At 42.5% G+C, this 15124-nt stretch overlaps 1 long non-coding RNA gene across 1 annotated transcript; it reads left to right on the forward strand.

The window, feature by feature from the left end:
- The first annotated feature begins 6683 nt into the window (after positions 1-6683).
- Positions 6684-9054, forward strand: LOC143415016 (uncharacterized). Its single transcript, XR_013095626.1, has 3 exons — positions 6684-6743; positions 8058-8265; positions 8807-9054. It is a non-coding gene; the product is annotated as an uncharacterized LOC143415016 (long non-coding RNA).
- The last annotated feature ends 6070 nt before the right edge of the window (positions 9055-15124 follow it).

Genomic DNA, 15124 nt, shown 5'->3' on the forward strand with positions numbered 1-15124 from the left:
CTCAGCCAGACGATCCACTTCCTCCCTGTAGGCGGCCTCATCGTTGTCACTGATGAGGCCAATCACCGTGGTGTCATCTGCAAACTTAATGATGGTGTTGGAACCATCAGCAGATCTGCAGTCGTGGGTGAAGAGGGAGTAGAGGAAAGGGCTCATCACACAGCCTTGTGGTACACCGGTGTTCATTGTGATGGTAGATGAGCAGTGGTTATCCAGCCGGACATGTTGGGGGCGGTTGGTCAGGAAGTCCAGTAACCATTTGCAGATGAGGGAACTGATGCCCAGGTCTGTCAGTTTCTTGATGAGTTGTGAGGGGTGGATTGTATTGAATGCTGAACTGAAGTCTATAAACAGCATTCTGGCGTAGGTGTTGTTGTTGTCCAGGTGTGAGAGGACAGAGTGCAGTGCGATGGAGACTGCATCCTCTGTGCTCCTGTTCTGGCGGTATGCGAATTGGTGGGGGTCCAGGGTGGGGGGGAGACAGGATTTGAAGTGTGCTAGGACCAGCTGCTCTAAGCACTTAGTGATGATGGGGGTGAGTGCTACTGGGCGGTAGTCATTGAGGTAAGATGGGTTGGAGTTTTTGGGTATCGGGACGATGGAGGTGGATTTGAAGCAGGCCGGTACCACAGCGTGGGCCAAGGACAGATTGAATATGTCTGTGAGCACTCCTGCAAGCTCCCCAGAACACGCTCTGAGAACACACCCGGGGATGCCATCGGGACCTGCAGCCTTGTGGACATTGATCCTGCTCAGCACCGCTCCTACATCGGTGGGGGAGAGAGTCAGAGGTTGGTGGTCTGGCGTCATGTCTGCTTTGGTTGTGGTTGTGGGGTTCCCTCGCTCAAAACGAGCATAAAAGTTGTTGAGCTCGTTGAGGAAGGAGACATCAGAGGATGCGGGGGAGGGTTTGGTGGTCCTGTAGTCTGTAATGGTCTGGAGTCCTTGCCACATGTGTCGGGGGTTGGAGTTGGAGAAGTGTTCTTCTACCTTCTTTTTATAATGGTGTTTGGCTTTTTTGATGCCCTTCTTTAGATTAGCCCTGGCTGTGCTGTAGGCGTGTGCATCTCCTGACCTAAAGGCGGTGTTGCGGGCCTTCAGCAGGAGACGAACACCCCGGTTCATCCAAGGCTTCTGGTTGGGGTACATGGTGATCCGTTTCTGGGTGGTGACCAGAAACGGCTCCAGCCAGGTTGGAATACACATGGTCTAAAGTCTTGTCTCCTCTGGTGTGGCAGGAGACATGTTGGTGGAATCTGGGGAGGACTGTCTTTAAGTTGGTGTGGTTGAAGTCGCCAGCAACAATAAAAGCAGCCTCGGGGTGTTTATTCTGGTGTTTGTTAATGGCTGCAGAAAGTTCTTTCATGGTCCGATATATCTCTGTTCAGATATTATGTTGTACTCATTTTTTTCCTTTATTCAAATAAGAGCAGTTATTGTTCATTTAATCAAACGCTGCTCAATCATCCATGTAACGAAAACTTTGATTCTCTTCATCTGGATGTAACGTTTTCAGAATCAACTTTTTTGGGAGCTGCAAAGCAGTTTCAGCTCAGAGCACCGTTCATGTTCACTTTTGCACCACTTATTGAAGCTGCATCATCATTTCCATCGAAGCTGTGTGTTGACACAGCTTCTTCTGTCATTGCATCCTCTTGTTTTTTTCTTGCTCTTGGCCTTTGTCTTTGAGCCAGAGAGATGGAGGTCCATGGCGTCATGTAAAACTACTTTGAAATTCTGACCATTTGATAATAAATTGTGAAAATGTATAATTTGAACATATTTGTTTTCACTCAGCACTACAGGCTGTATGTTCTTGCTTTTGAGCCCCGCACTCCCTCCTTTTTCCAATTCGTTTACTTCTCATTAGCACTCAGGGATCTGCACAGCTTAGGAGTCGCTGGCTGTCCCCTCTGTGACCTTCCCCAAACTGCAGCTTAAATTCATGCTCAAGCCATCTGCCATTATCTACTAAAAATGCTATCAAACCTAAAAAGAGGATGCGGTCTCAGCTGGTGAAATTGCATTATACACCGCTTTGAGGCAACTGTAGATAATTCATTTATCATTATTCAACATTGACAAATAGTAGTTGACTAATATCAGGAGCCAAAAGGAAACAAAAACAACAACAACCCCAAACTAAACTAATATTTCAGATGCCGGAAAAAAATGATTACAGTTGTTCAAATTTGCTGTCACCGAGTTAGGTGTGATACATGTACATCAATCTTACATGTAAAAAGTAGAAAACTGAAAGTAAATCTGAAATATAAAAATGAACTGATTCTTATATAAAACCTTTCTACTCTCTACAACTTGCCTCATTCACCCAATCACTTCTTTTTTTTCTCTGTAAGTGCTTTCTATCTAACATTAATACACATTCATCCTCCCGATGGATGCATCGGAGAGCAACTTGGGGTTTGCATCTTGCCCAAGGATATTTGGCATGCAGGCTGGAGCAGAGGGGGATTGAACCAGTAACTTTCTGATTAGTAGGTTTCCTACCTGAGCTACAGACACCCCAATTTATGGTGCTTTGGAAACAACACGTTCTCATCCCAACAGGTAACGATGCTGTGACAAATCATCAGTATGCGTTTGGAGGCATGAGAGCCATTTGGAATGAATCTATACATGTAAATGTGTTTTTTGTTCTAATCATGAATCGCTTTGAAAAACACTACCTGATAGGGTTAAGGTTAAAGTTATGGATAGAGTTAATGTTAGGAGCCTCTGCTCCAAGTGTGTGTTACTGCTGCGAGCAGCGTTCGGTTGTTTTCAAATGGGAATCTGGAGCATCTCATAAGGATGCGGAAAGATACCTTTCACGTTACTATGAGATGCCTCAGGCCATGACAAACTTTTGGTATGTTATAAGAACTGAGGGCAGCTGTATTTGGGCCTTTATTGGCTACAGAGATTCATTAGAGGTAAGGGTAAGGAAATGTGGCTTCCAGTAATTGTCCTGAACATACACCTGAGAAAACTTCAAAATCAGAAAAAAAAGCATCAAAGTAATCTTAAAATGTGTAATGTGCTTGTTACTCTGCTACAACTGGGATCATGTACCGCATAAAAAGACTAGATAGTCTATGTGATGTGGATGCTAGAGCGAAAGCCATGGTTGATATTTGACCTTGTAGTATTTTATAGTTTCCTTCCTGGAGCCAAATAGAGAAACAAATGAAGGCCCCAATTGCAAGAAGATGCTAGCATAAAACAAGCAATATAAAGACAACATATTCTGATCAAATAGCGCTGCAGTCATTGTCTTCATACTGGTAGTGATGATGCATTTCTGATAAATGCCTGTAAAAGAAAGACTAACCATATATGGTGCTCAGTGGTGAAACTGCTTTGTAAGTTCCTTACAAACCATTTTATACTGATTAAAAAACCAGAAATGAGAACGCTATATCTGAGCAGAGATAAGCAACAGACAGCTGTGAAAGTAAGATATTCAAATTCACTGAGCCAAAGACGCAGCTACAGAACTCATGACTCAAGAGTTTGCAAAATATATCCTTTCAAGAAACAAAGTTAAAAATGAGCTTATTGTTCATTATGATAGCGAGCGATATTCCACAGGGCATTGACAGATCCAAACCACTTCACACTTCACACACTTTAGAATTAATCCTGAACAGCTCACCACAACATTGTTTTCTCCACGGGATCTGCACACAGGAAAATAAATAATGATGGGACATACTGAACATTTGTGGAGAAATCCAGTACGTTTTTTATGAAGCACGTATCAAGGCTTGCTTATTTAAGAGTGAGTAATGTCTCTGATAAGAAAATTATTAGAGTCTTGCTGTTTCAGAAAGTGGTTTGAGTGCTGGTGTGATTAATGACCATATACAGTGGTCCCTGGTTTATCGCAGGAGTCACTGATAGATGAAATCCATGAAGTAGCCAACTTTATTTTTTACAATTATTATAGATGTTTTAAGGCTGTAAAACCCCTCACTACACACTTTATACACTTTTCCCAGGCAGGCATGAACATTTTCACACTTTTCTCTCTTGTTTGAACACTCTCAAAGTCTTGTAGAAAAATAAGTCCAGTGTTATAGAAGGAAACCAAAGGCACCCGCCGGTGACGATGTTTTGTCGACATTGTTGTGTTTGTTGGGGAGAAAACTCACAAACATACAGTACAGCACGTCAGAGTCACACTGCTAGCGATCGAAGCTTTATGTAAATTTGACCAGCTGAACGCATTCTGTACTGTACAGGAGACACAACACGAGATTGATTGACAATGGTCTAATTGTCTACAGCCAGTCAGGACGCAGAATACAATGCACTTAAAAAAATAAATAAAAAATGCAACAAAAAAGAAAAAATCAGCGAAACAGTGAGGGACCACTGTATGTGCTATTGGATCCCTGCAAAATTCTTCTGCTCATGTTGGAGATTCACCTTTTTCACCTCTTTTTGTGTGTTGTGCCAAACAACTGGGGTACAACAACACCTAATCTATATAATCTAAGCAGAGGTGCATCTATCCAAATCTTTACAGGCTTTCTGTGGGATACCCTTAAACCCCTGCCTACTTAGTACCACGTGAAAGGGTTTTTCTCCAGAGATGGAGAGGTTATTACCAAAAAGAGAAACCGGCTGAGCCAAGGCACAGCGGAAAAAATATTATTTTTAATTAAACTTTATTTTTATAGAACCAAATCACAAATGTGCTTTATATTGTACGATAAAACCCTACAGTAATACAAGGACAACAGAAGACCCAACAATTATATGAACCCCTATGAGCAAGTAGGGTGACACACAAGCAGGTAGGGATGGCATTCTCAATATCACTTATCAATATGATTCTCTTATTGATTCTTATTGGGTTGTAACTGGCTCCACGTTGAGATCTACAACCATCTCTAAGCAGCATATTAAAGGCATTACATTCATGCAGATGAATTGCATGCTGTGGGTCAAATGTTTGTGCATGTTGGAGGCATCGCCCGTTCTTATAGAGTTCAATACTGGGGAAACATGAACCTAGTCAAAAAAGTAATGCATTACACAGAACAGTGTTCTTAAAAGTATTGCAATGCATTATTTACTCATTACATCTGAGTAATGAGTAAATAATGCATTTACTCATCGGCAGCTGAGAGGAAGAGGTTGGATAAACTCATCAGGAAGGCCAGCTCTGTTCTGGGATGCACCCTGGACCCAGTGCAGGTGGTGGGAGACAGAAGGACTCTGGCCAAAATAACATCTCTGATGGACAGAGTCTCCCACCCCATGCATGTAGATGTTGCTGAACTGCAGAGCTCCTTCAGTGAGAGACTGCTGCATCCTAGATGCATGAAGGAGCGTTTCCGCAGGTCCTTCCTCCCTGCAGCTGTCAGACTGTACAATCAGAACTGCTCCCAACAAACATAGATGTTTACATCAATGCTGTAACTGCAATAAGTTAGTTAATTAACCAATTCGCACTACAACCTGGTTTGCCTCTTACCTGTAATTATTTTTATTTAATTTAATAACTGTACAGTACTCTCTGTTTATAGTAACCATTGTCCTTAATGTAAATATGTAAGAAAAATTGTGTATGTTTCTGTTCTGTGTCCTGTGTCCTGTTTGTTTGTATATTTGTCTTTTTGGCTGCTGTTACAACCAAATTTCCCCTTGTGGGACAATTAAAGGATTATTCTATTTTATTCTACTTTTGTGTTACTCTGTAAAATAGCTGAAACACATTGTCACATTATAACCAGTAACAGTATAAACCTTAGGAAACAGTCCCACACACCAACACAAATCCCGGTCCTAATGAGGACACACATATGAACTTTCTCTTAGTATTTAGGTATGAACACAATGTAACAATGAAAGCCATGCAGCCTTTAAAGCGATCGCCACAGTGATTCTACTTTGGAAACACGAACAGGTAGAAATGGAGGCGTCAAGCCTGATCGTTCAACCTGATTGTTTGGCCTGCAAATATGCAAGAAAACTTTTTTTTTCATAAAACAGTAGAAAAGCCAGCTATGAGTGACAAACTACATTTGCGTGATGCTGTGGTCATGTTGCATTAAGTTTCTGAAACACAAGCAGAGAAGTGGTACATTTTCTTAGAACTGGTGCACTGGTGATGTAGGTGATAATTTAAATGATTACATAAGGCGGTGCTGCTGAAATGTATAAAAATGAAAGTGACAAGAACCAAGTGTTCTTTGTTCCAGTTTGACTGACTTGAACGTAACAGCGTGTCTCAGCTACACTCTGCTCATCTCGAGTCTTCGCTCCTCATTTGGTAAGAATGTTTTGTTTGTACAATAAAAATATTTAATTCTCAACAGGCTCATGTTCTACACCTCCAAGGAAGTATAACAACCCTCGCTCCTGCCACACTTTACCTACTTTTACAATCCAGACACGGGCTTAAAAACATGCTGACATTATCTGGGTTCTGTGAGCACACAAATCCTGCATAAGCTACATGCATGTACAGTTTGAGACCAGTCTTTATGTTAGATAATCTTTCATTTTCATTCACACTGACTATCAGATGTTGCCTATTCAGTCATGTATTTGATTTATTGTAATCTTTCGCCAGCTTCAGAGCCTTTCACCTGCTGCTCCACACGACCCACTTGTGCCTGAACCGCTGCAGGTTAACCAACCAACCAACCAACAACCAACCAACCAACCAACCAACCAACCAACCAACCAACAACCACTCATTCACTCATCAGTGAAGCAAAAATAAGGTAATCTCATGCTGGATGCCTTTTAGTGCAGCAAAGGTCGTGAGGTTCTTGAGTTGAGTTTTATTCGTTTTCAGATGTGCAGTGCAGATTTGTTATTACAGACCAAGCCACAATACATGAGGAGATGTGAGGAAAGCTTCCAGCGTTTACATTTATGATGATTTCATGTCCGAGTCGACGTTTAAGTTCTTGCAAATTGTTTCATTGTGTGATGTAAAGATTTCTGGCTGGCGATCAGTTTGTGAAAAGACAAAATCAAAATTCTAATGTGTCTCACTATAAGACATTTAGATTCAACAGCAATTTAAGACTCGGCCCCTTAGTTCCAGTAAAAGATACTCTTAATGCTTCTACACACCAAAACACTTATGATACGTTCATGCTCCATAGTCTGTGGGAACAGTTTGGGGATGGCCCCTTCCTGTTCCAACGTCACTGCACACCAGTGCACAAAACAAGATCCATAAAGACCTGGATGAGCGAGTTTGGCCTGCACAGAGTCCTGATCTCAACCTGACAGAACTGCTCATAAATAGAGCAGAGACTGCAAGTTAATGTGTGAGATCAGTGGCTGACCTCATAAATTCCCCATACACTCCTAAACGCTGTGGAAAGCATTTACAGGGAGGTCGACATCATATGGATTAAAAATAGGATGTAATTCAAGTTTATATGTGTGTGTGAAAGCAGAGGAACAGAATCTTTTGGCAACATAGTGTATGTAACAGTAGAATATGAATGAAGGGGAAGGAGTGTATGAGAAGTCCCTGAGCACCCAAAGACAAAAGCAAAGTAACTAAGCAATCATTCAGCAGCTGATCCGACGCTTCTTGCTGGGCTTGAAGCCAGAATAGGAGCAGGCTCAACAGGAGAGGGCTGGGTGATAGTTGAAGCCTCTGCTTCCTGTTAGATTTGTATTGTTGGATTGTCATTTATGCTTAGAAATATATATTTATATATGCTTAGAAGTATATATTCATTTGTAGATTGAAAGAATGTCTCATCCTAGGAGGTCTGTAACAACTCTGTGTAGCATGAAGAGGGGGGTGCGTTCACTCCTCTTCAGAGAGACACTTGGCTCCAGGCAGGTCTCCCTCATGCATGAGTAACACAAAGAACTTTGCCTACTTGTGTCTTGATTTTTGCTGTGTAGTAAACTGTGGTTTATGCTACAAACCTATCACTTCCCATTCTACTTTAGGAACCACAAGTTAGCATGTAGACTCAAATTTATTACATATTTGTTGCAATAATTTGTGCTTTTTCTGGATAAAATTCTCAATCAGAATATTGTTTCCGTTTTTTCTTCACCAGGTAATAATGAGGATCCTGTTTATCTGTTTGCTGCTCATTGCCTCTGAGAGTTCAACGCTTGAAGAAACCCGCTATGGCCAGTTTAGAAGACAGCACATAAACGCCAAGATGACTGCAATGGATTGTGATACGGTTATAAGAAGGAAACAGATCTACAATGTTGACAACAGCTGTAAAGATACCAACACGTTCATCCTTGATAATCCAAGTGAGATCAAAAACATTTGTGTTGAGGGAATATTTGATGAAACACTTCAAATGACAAAAAGTCACAAGATGTTCAAAGTTGTTAAGTGTGAACTAAGGAATGTGGGAGCCAGAAAACCCAGATGCCAGTATACTGGTAATCTCCTCACTAACAGATATGTTGCAGTTGATTGTGAAAATAATTTACCTGTACACTTTGCAAGAGACATTCTGGTCTTAGACGGCTAACAACTAGTGTTAAGTATGTTCAGGAAAGCCCCTAATATTATTTTTTCTTTTCTCTTTGGTGGAAGCAAAACTTAGCTGTGAAGACTGTTAACCTGTAGCTAAACACACAATGAATTTGAATCTCTCTAAAACTGCAAAGTAATCACAGAACATCGAACGATTCCTGAAGCTCGTGTTGCTTTGAGTTTGTGGTCCAAAGCATTAACATGTCGTAACAGTAACATGCTGCCACTTGTTCAGTGATTCTGTCATCAGCCATGGCTGGCTTGTGACGCAGTGCCAAAGGTGACTGTGTTTCTGTGATACTTTTACAGTCTGGACGATGTCAATGACTAGTCTCATGATCACACACATTTCACTGAACACACATGAGCTGTTTCTGTCATGAATCGCTGTGCGGCAGGCAGGAGTTGGACCCAAAGTGCAGGACTCACAGACTCAGGGAGGTGAACTCAAAACTCAGCTTTATTTGCTGGCAGGGAAAAAAACATACAAACTAATCTAAACTGGGAACTTGGAAAACTCACAGAGAGACACACAGGGAGATCCACACAGCATGAGGGACGACACGACACTGACTCAGAGAAACACAGGGTTTAAATACACTGGGAAGTAACGAGGGGAATGAGACACAGGAGGAGGGCACAGCTGGGAGAAATCAGGACTGACGAGACAAGCAAAGCAGGACGCATTCACATGAGACACGGACCATCAAAGTAAAACAGGAAGTATCACACAGAGACGCGAACTTGACACAGTGGAGACAGCAACTAAGAAATACAGAGACATAAACCATAAGGCAGAGGTCTAAGAACCAAAATACACAGGGAAATACTCAGCTGGGAACACAAGAGACTAGACTAGAGAGAGTAACAAAAAACCAACCATGAGAACATAATGCACAATGCAGAGTGACAGAAAACAAGAAACTCAAACATGCAAAGACACACAATTACACAGAACAGAGGGGACACAGAGAGACATGAAGGGCAAGGGATCAAAACTAGAAGCCATAGAATAAATCACACACAAGTACAATAATACAAAAATCACAAAGAACTAAAAACGCTGGGTCAGGAGACCCAGGACCGTGACAGTTTCTCTGTCAGTCACAGCAGGAGGAAGACTGTCACTTTTTTGTCTTTTTACCTTTGACTCTGTCATTTCTTTTGGAGCTTAGTAAACAACCTGAACACGCGTTAGCCACTTTTTAATTTCTTTCTTTGTTTTTAGCAGCATTCCAGGGCTGTGTGCTGCCCAGCAATTTTGTTTTTCAAAGCATGTTTCTTGTGTTTGAGCAATAAAAAAAGTTACTAAAAAAACCATCTGGTTACACGTCATTTTTCTTTATACTACCTGAGCTGGTACATAATAAATACAACAATAAATACTGTACCTTCTACAACACGACTTGTGTAGATGAGTTAGTAATATCTCTCCCGAGCTTGCAGAATTAACTAAATTAAACCACATCCCACTTTTAAAGACAGTAGAAGGCGACCTGGCTAGATGGATTTCTCTACCCATATCACTCATGGGAAGGGTCGCCGCTATAAAAATGATGGTCTTGCCAAAAATAAACTATTTATTTTCAATGATCCTAAATAAGCCATCACAAGATTGGTTCAGATCTCTAGACTCGTATATTTCTAAATTCCTTTGGAAAGATAAATCCCCACGTATCAGCTTAAAAACACTACAAAGGACCAAGGATAAAGGAGGATTAGATCTGCCTAACTTTAATCACTACTTTTTAGCCAACAGGCTTCAGTTCATCTCTAGATGGTTTAAACACATCTTCTTAGATGAAACCTGGATAGATGTAGAACAGGCACTATGTAATAACCTAGAGATTTCAGACCTACCATTTATCAGCTCAAACATCAAACGACATGAATGCTTTAAAAGCATCAATATCAGCTCTTCTCTGACAGCATGGTGGGAGTTTCTAAAATTGACGGCGTCTTCATTAATCCCATGCAAACGTACACCTATCTGGAACTATCCGGACATATTACAAAACAATAACATGATAAACTTTCCAGTTTGGAGTTATAAAGGAATTAAAAACTTGGAACATATATTGGAAGGAACAGACTTTATTTTATTTGACAGACTAGTTACACAATATGGGATCAACAAGAAAATACTTTTGGAATATCAACAAATTAAATCCATAGTAAAAAAAAGAAATTTAATTCCAGTGAAGCTGAATTACAAACACCACCAAGTGTGGTACAATTTTTTAATCTAACCCCCCCCCCCCCCAAAATTATTGTCTAAAATATACAGCACACTTTCTAAAGTAGATGAATCAATATCCCTTCCGATTGCAAAATGGGAAGCAGATTTATCAATCAGCTTAGACCAAATCCTTTGGTCTCAGATATGCTTAAAAACCTTTCAATGGATCAGAAATCCCAGTTTGCCATTAATACAATACAAAATATTACACAGAGTGCACTATACTGGTCATAGGATGTTCAAGATCGGCTATACGTCTTCCAACAACTGCTCACACTGCACAGCAAATACACCGGACAATTATATCCACGCTCTTTGGTTCTGTCCACCAGTTCAGAAGTTTTGGCGCAAGATATGTGACGACTTATCAAAGTGTCTGAAATGTAACATTCCAGCCTCCCCTTTAGTATGCTTGCTGGGCAACTTGGATGAGGTCACTACAGAAATAAACACAGCCCACGTTGTTTTTACGGCCCTATGCATTGCCAAGAAAATGGTCCTCATTAACTGGAAAAATAAAAATAATCTTAATTCTAACCAATATAAAAACCATCTAATAGATCACATTAGTCTTGATACAGCCTCTGCCATCACATTTGATCAATCCCTCTGGACTACTTTGATTGGCTTCATCACCTAGTGGGGGTGGGGGGTCATGGTTTAGTTCTGCCTTCGCTATTGTGGTTGATATGGGGGTCGGGACGGCCTTAGGGCATCTAGGGATTCCCTAGGGACGTTTTCCCTGTGGCCATGACCTGGTAAGGGGTTCTGGTGGCTCTTAGATGGTGTTTTCCTTGTGGCTGCTTACAGCGGAGATGGGGGAGGGTCTGTGCTGGTGGACGTTGGTTACTGGCCTGGTAGCCTGGCTGCCCCTGGGTGGGTCCGGGATGGGCGTGGAGGCTTGGGGGTCTGGGGGTGCTCCGCCCCCAGGCTGGGGCTCTGGCTGGGCCTTGGGGCCTTGGGTCCTGGTTGTTGTGTCGCCGGGGTGGTGCATGGGGGCTCAGCCCCGGAGCGGGGGACCTCTGGTGCATCGGCCTGAATGGAGGGCTCTCTAACTGGTGGGGAGGCTGTTACATCTTTGCAGGAGGTCTCCTCTCTACAGGAGCAGACTCTGCAGGTGGGGGAAAGATATTGGAGAGGTGGAGAATGACTCAACCTGGGTGTCTATTGTCTTGTGTAGTCTGGGAGAAGATTGGATGACGGGGTGGGTGCATTTTTCTCTGCAGTGGGGTCGGGTGGGCTGTCCCGGACTCTGTGGGGCCGGGTGGTGCTGCTGCTGTGGGTCCCGGTCCGGATGGGCCTGGGCCCTCTTGCCCCGGTGGGTTCCAGAGTGTGGGGGTGCCTACTGGGGTCAGCGGGGGAGCTTGGGTGTAAGACTCCACCTCTCTGGGGACATCTCGGGCTCTCCGAGGTGTGGAGACCTCTCCCCCCTCGGCACGCTCCCTGCCGGTGGCTGGTGTTGGTGTGTTGGTGGTTCTGGGGGCGACTGTGGCTCAGGGATTTGGGAAGCCTCGCTTCTGTCAGTCTGCCCCAGGGCAGCTGTGGCTACAACTGTAGCTTGCCTCCACCAGTCTTATGAATGTGAGAGTGAATGAATAGTGGAATTGTAAAGCGCTTTGGGTGCCTAGAAAAACTCTATATAAATGCAATCCATTATTGTTATTCGTTTTGGTGTCTGGGGCGGGGCGCTCATGTATGTACCGACTCACTCCTGGTGGCCGATTGGCGGGGCCTGGCACCTGTGGCCCAGCTAGGCCCCTTACGGGGGGTCGGGTGCCCTCAGGCCTCTCGGCCTGATACCCGGTCTTCTCTGGCACAGCTGGCTGCTGGCAGAGCCCGCGGGCACATCACTGCAACCCCCTCTGGCCTCTGCTCCGTGGCTGCTGGGTGACCTCTCGTTTGGGGCTCTCCTCAGCTCTTCCCAGGAGGGTGGCACGTTGGCCCCCTGGTGGTCCTCCTCGGGTCCTCGTACTCTGGGGCCTCTGGATGTCTGGGGCCTGGATCTCCTCCATACCTGCTTCATGCCCTGGGGGACGGGGCTATGGCTCCCCACACTCCCTAGCAGATCGTTACATGGAGAAACCTTTTGAATACAAGCGTGCTGATCCACACAGGTGTGTACACAGGTGTGCACACAGGTGTTCACAGACACAAACTACACCTTTCTTGGCTGCTGCCTGAAAGCACATTGTGCGCTGTCGATCTTGCGTGCTGTAACATAACATCTAATATTTGGTATCTACTGTTATCTACTGTTAGCTGTTTTATTGTGATGGTGCTATATTTATTATGTTGCTCTTTCTTGTTTGTTTTCTCTTCTGTTTTTTCTTATCTCCATACAGGTGATCCAGGTGTTTTGTTTGTTTTTCTTTTTTTCTTCCCCCCTTTCTCACCGTCTCTTCTCCCCTCTATTTTTTTTTCTCCCCCTCTCTTTCTTTCATTCTTTCTCCCTGTCCTATCCCCCAGTCATGTCTGTCCCATCTGTAACAACCAAAAATCAAATCAAATAAATATATAATTATAATAAAGGTCAATCAAATGGCCCAAACGCAAGACCGTGATGATCCAATTGGTAAAGTAAAGCCGCTTGGCATCTTTCTTGGCCTTCAGACAACAATTCTGATGGCTAAAGATCCAAACGGGACAGGCAAAAAAAAAAAAAAAAAGATGAGTCAGTGAAGCAAACTGATCAGCTGTCTTATTGTGTCTTTTGTGTGTTTGGTTTTGTGTATTCAATGAACCGAACGCCGTCTTTACTGCACGAGGGTGTGACCATCCACATCCTTTCATCTGTCCACTGTCAGCCAATAATTTTATAAAAATCTGGCCAAGTCTTCCAAGTGTGCGTGCTTTTCCTTCTGACCAGATGCAGATTTCTGTACCATCACTTTATTGCCCTTATACTGTTCAGCACACAGTGTATGTGCGCTAAAACAGAAACTGTTTCACTGCTTCTTTGTAGTGGCAGGTTACAAAACATCATAAGATGCTGAGTAGCCATACAAGATGGAATTTGGTTAGCAACAACTCTCTGAGGCCTTTACTGTGAAACACAACGCTGTCTTATCCGGTTAACTTCAAGATTTAATGTGGGATTTTTTTGTAATCCAAGACATAATGCCAGGTCAACTCATGCTTTGAACCTAATCTGCTCCAGAGCAAATCATGTTCCAAATGTGAGATCAACAGGTAGAAAATCACCACCTACTAACCAGTAAGACCGAAAAAGAACAAAATAAATAAAATCCCCGATCCTGGAAGATCCCTCAGACCACTGTGTGCAGAGAGTAGGAGGGTGTAATGTCTTTGTCTTTCCATGATGAGCAACAATAATGAACATAGATTCTCTACAACAACTTTATTGTTTTGGAAGTATTAATATATTATCCCAAAACTTCTACATTTAACCTTTTAATCAGACCAGCAAAAATCTAGTATTGAATTTTAGCAGCAGTCATAAAAAATTATTTGCTAAAAGCATTTTTGCAGCTGAATATTTTAAATTACAGTTAACTTTACTTTTTGGCTGTTTTACCTGTAAGACATTAAAATAACATGCTAAGGTTTAATAGTCTATATGGAATACACTCTGAGGCCTGGGCAGTGTTGTGCTAATAAGAGAAGGTTTGTGTGTGCAGTGAAACAGTAATTTTTTGTATTTCACAATTTATTGATATGTTTGATCCTTTCTGACCTGCGTTAATGAAGCAGTCATTAGAGCACCATGTCCGCTACAATAGTTCTGTAGTTTGATGCTTGAGTCGTTGCAGACTTGTTGAAACTCCCTCACCCGTCAAAGCAGCGTCTTTGTTATTCGAGTCCAGCAGATGGCAGTGTTTCACTGTCATATGACGGCTGTCTGAAGCTTCAATATGATTGTTCGTTTAAATTAGATCGTTTTATACAATAGTTTGTGTTTGCTAGGTTTGCTATGCAACAGTGGGGAGGAAAAACTCCGTTTTAACAGGAATATCTAGACATGAGTGATTACTGCAGTGGGGCACTATCTGTGCTATCTATAAGAAATGTTAGCAACAATAAAACTCTGAGGATCAGGGCTCCATTTCACTCCAGTGTTCAGTGGCATTTTAAAAGAGTGAATACCGACGCTGAATGTCTTTGTAAAGCAAAAGCACTTTGTTAGCCTTTACAGAGCAAAGCTATGGATCAATGTGCAGTGAAGAAAAATCCAGGTGGCCAGTCTGTCCTTTCCTAACCAATCACAGAGCTCCTTACATTGTTGCGCTGGAGAATAACTAAATATAATATAAAGATGATATTGAAAATAATCTTTTGTAGAGTCACTACTTAGTGGGCAGAGGACAGTTATCACTTTGCTGGATGCTTTAAAGTCGCATGTTCTGTATTTGCAGATTAACAGGATATTA

The sequence above is a fragment of the Maylandia zebra genome, linkage group LG23, assembly GCF_041146795.1.
Source record: "Maylandia zebra isolate NMK-2024a linkage group LG23, Mzebra_GT3a, whole genome shotgun sequence".
NCBI classification, from domain to species: domain Eukaryota; kingdom Metazoa; phylum Chordata; class Actinopteri; order Cichliformes; family Cichlidae; genus Maylandia; species Maylandia zebra.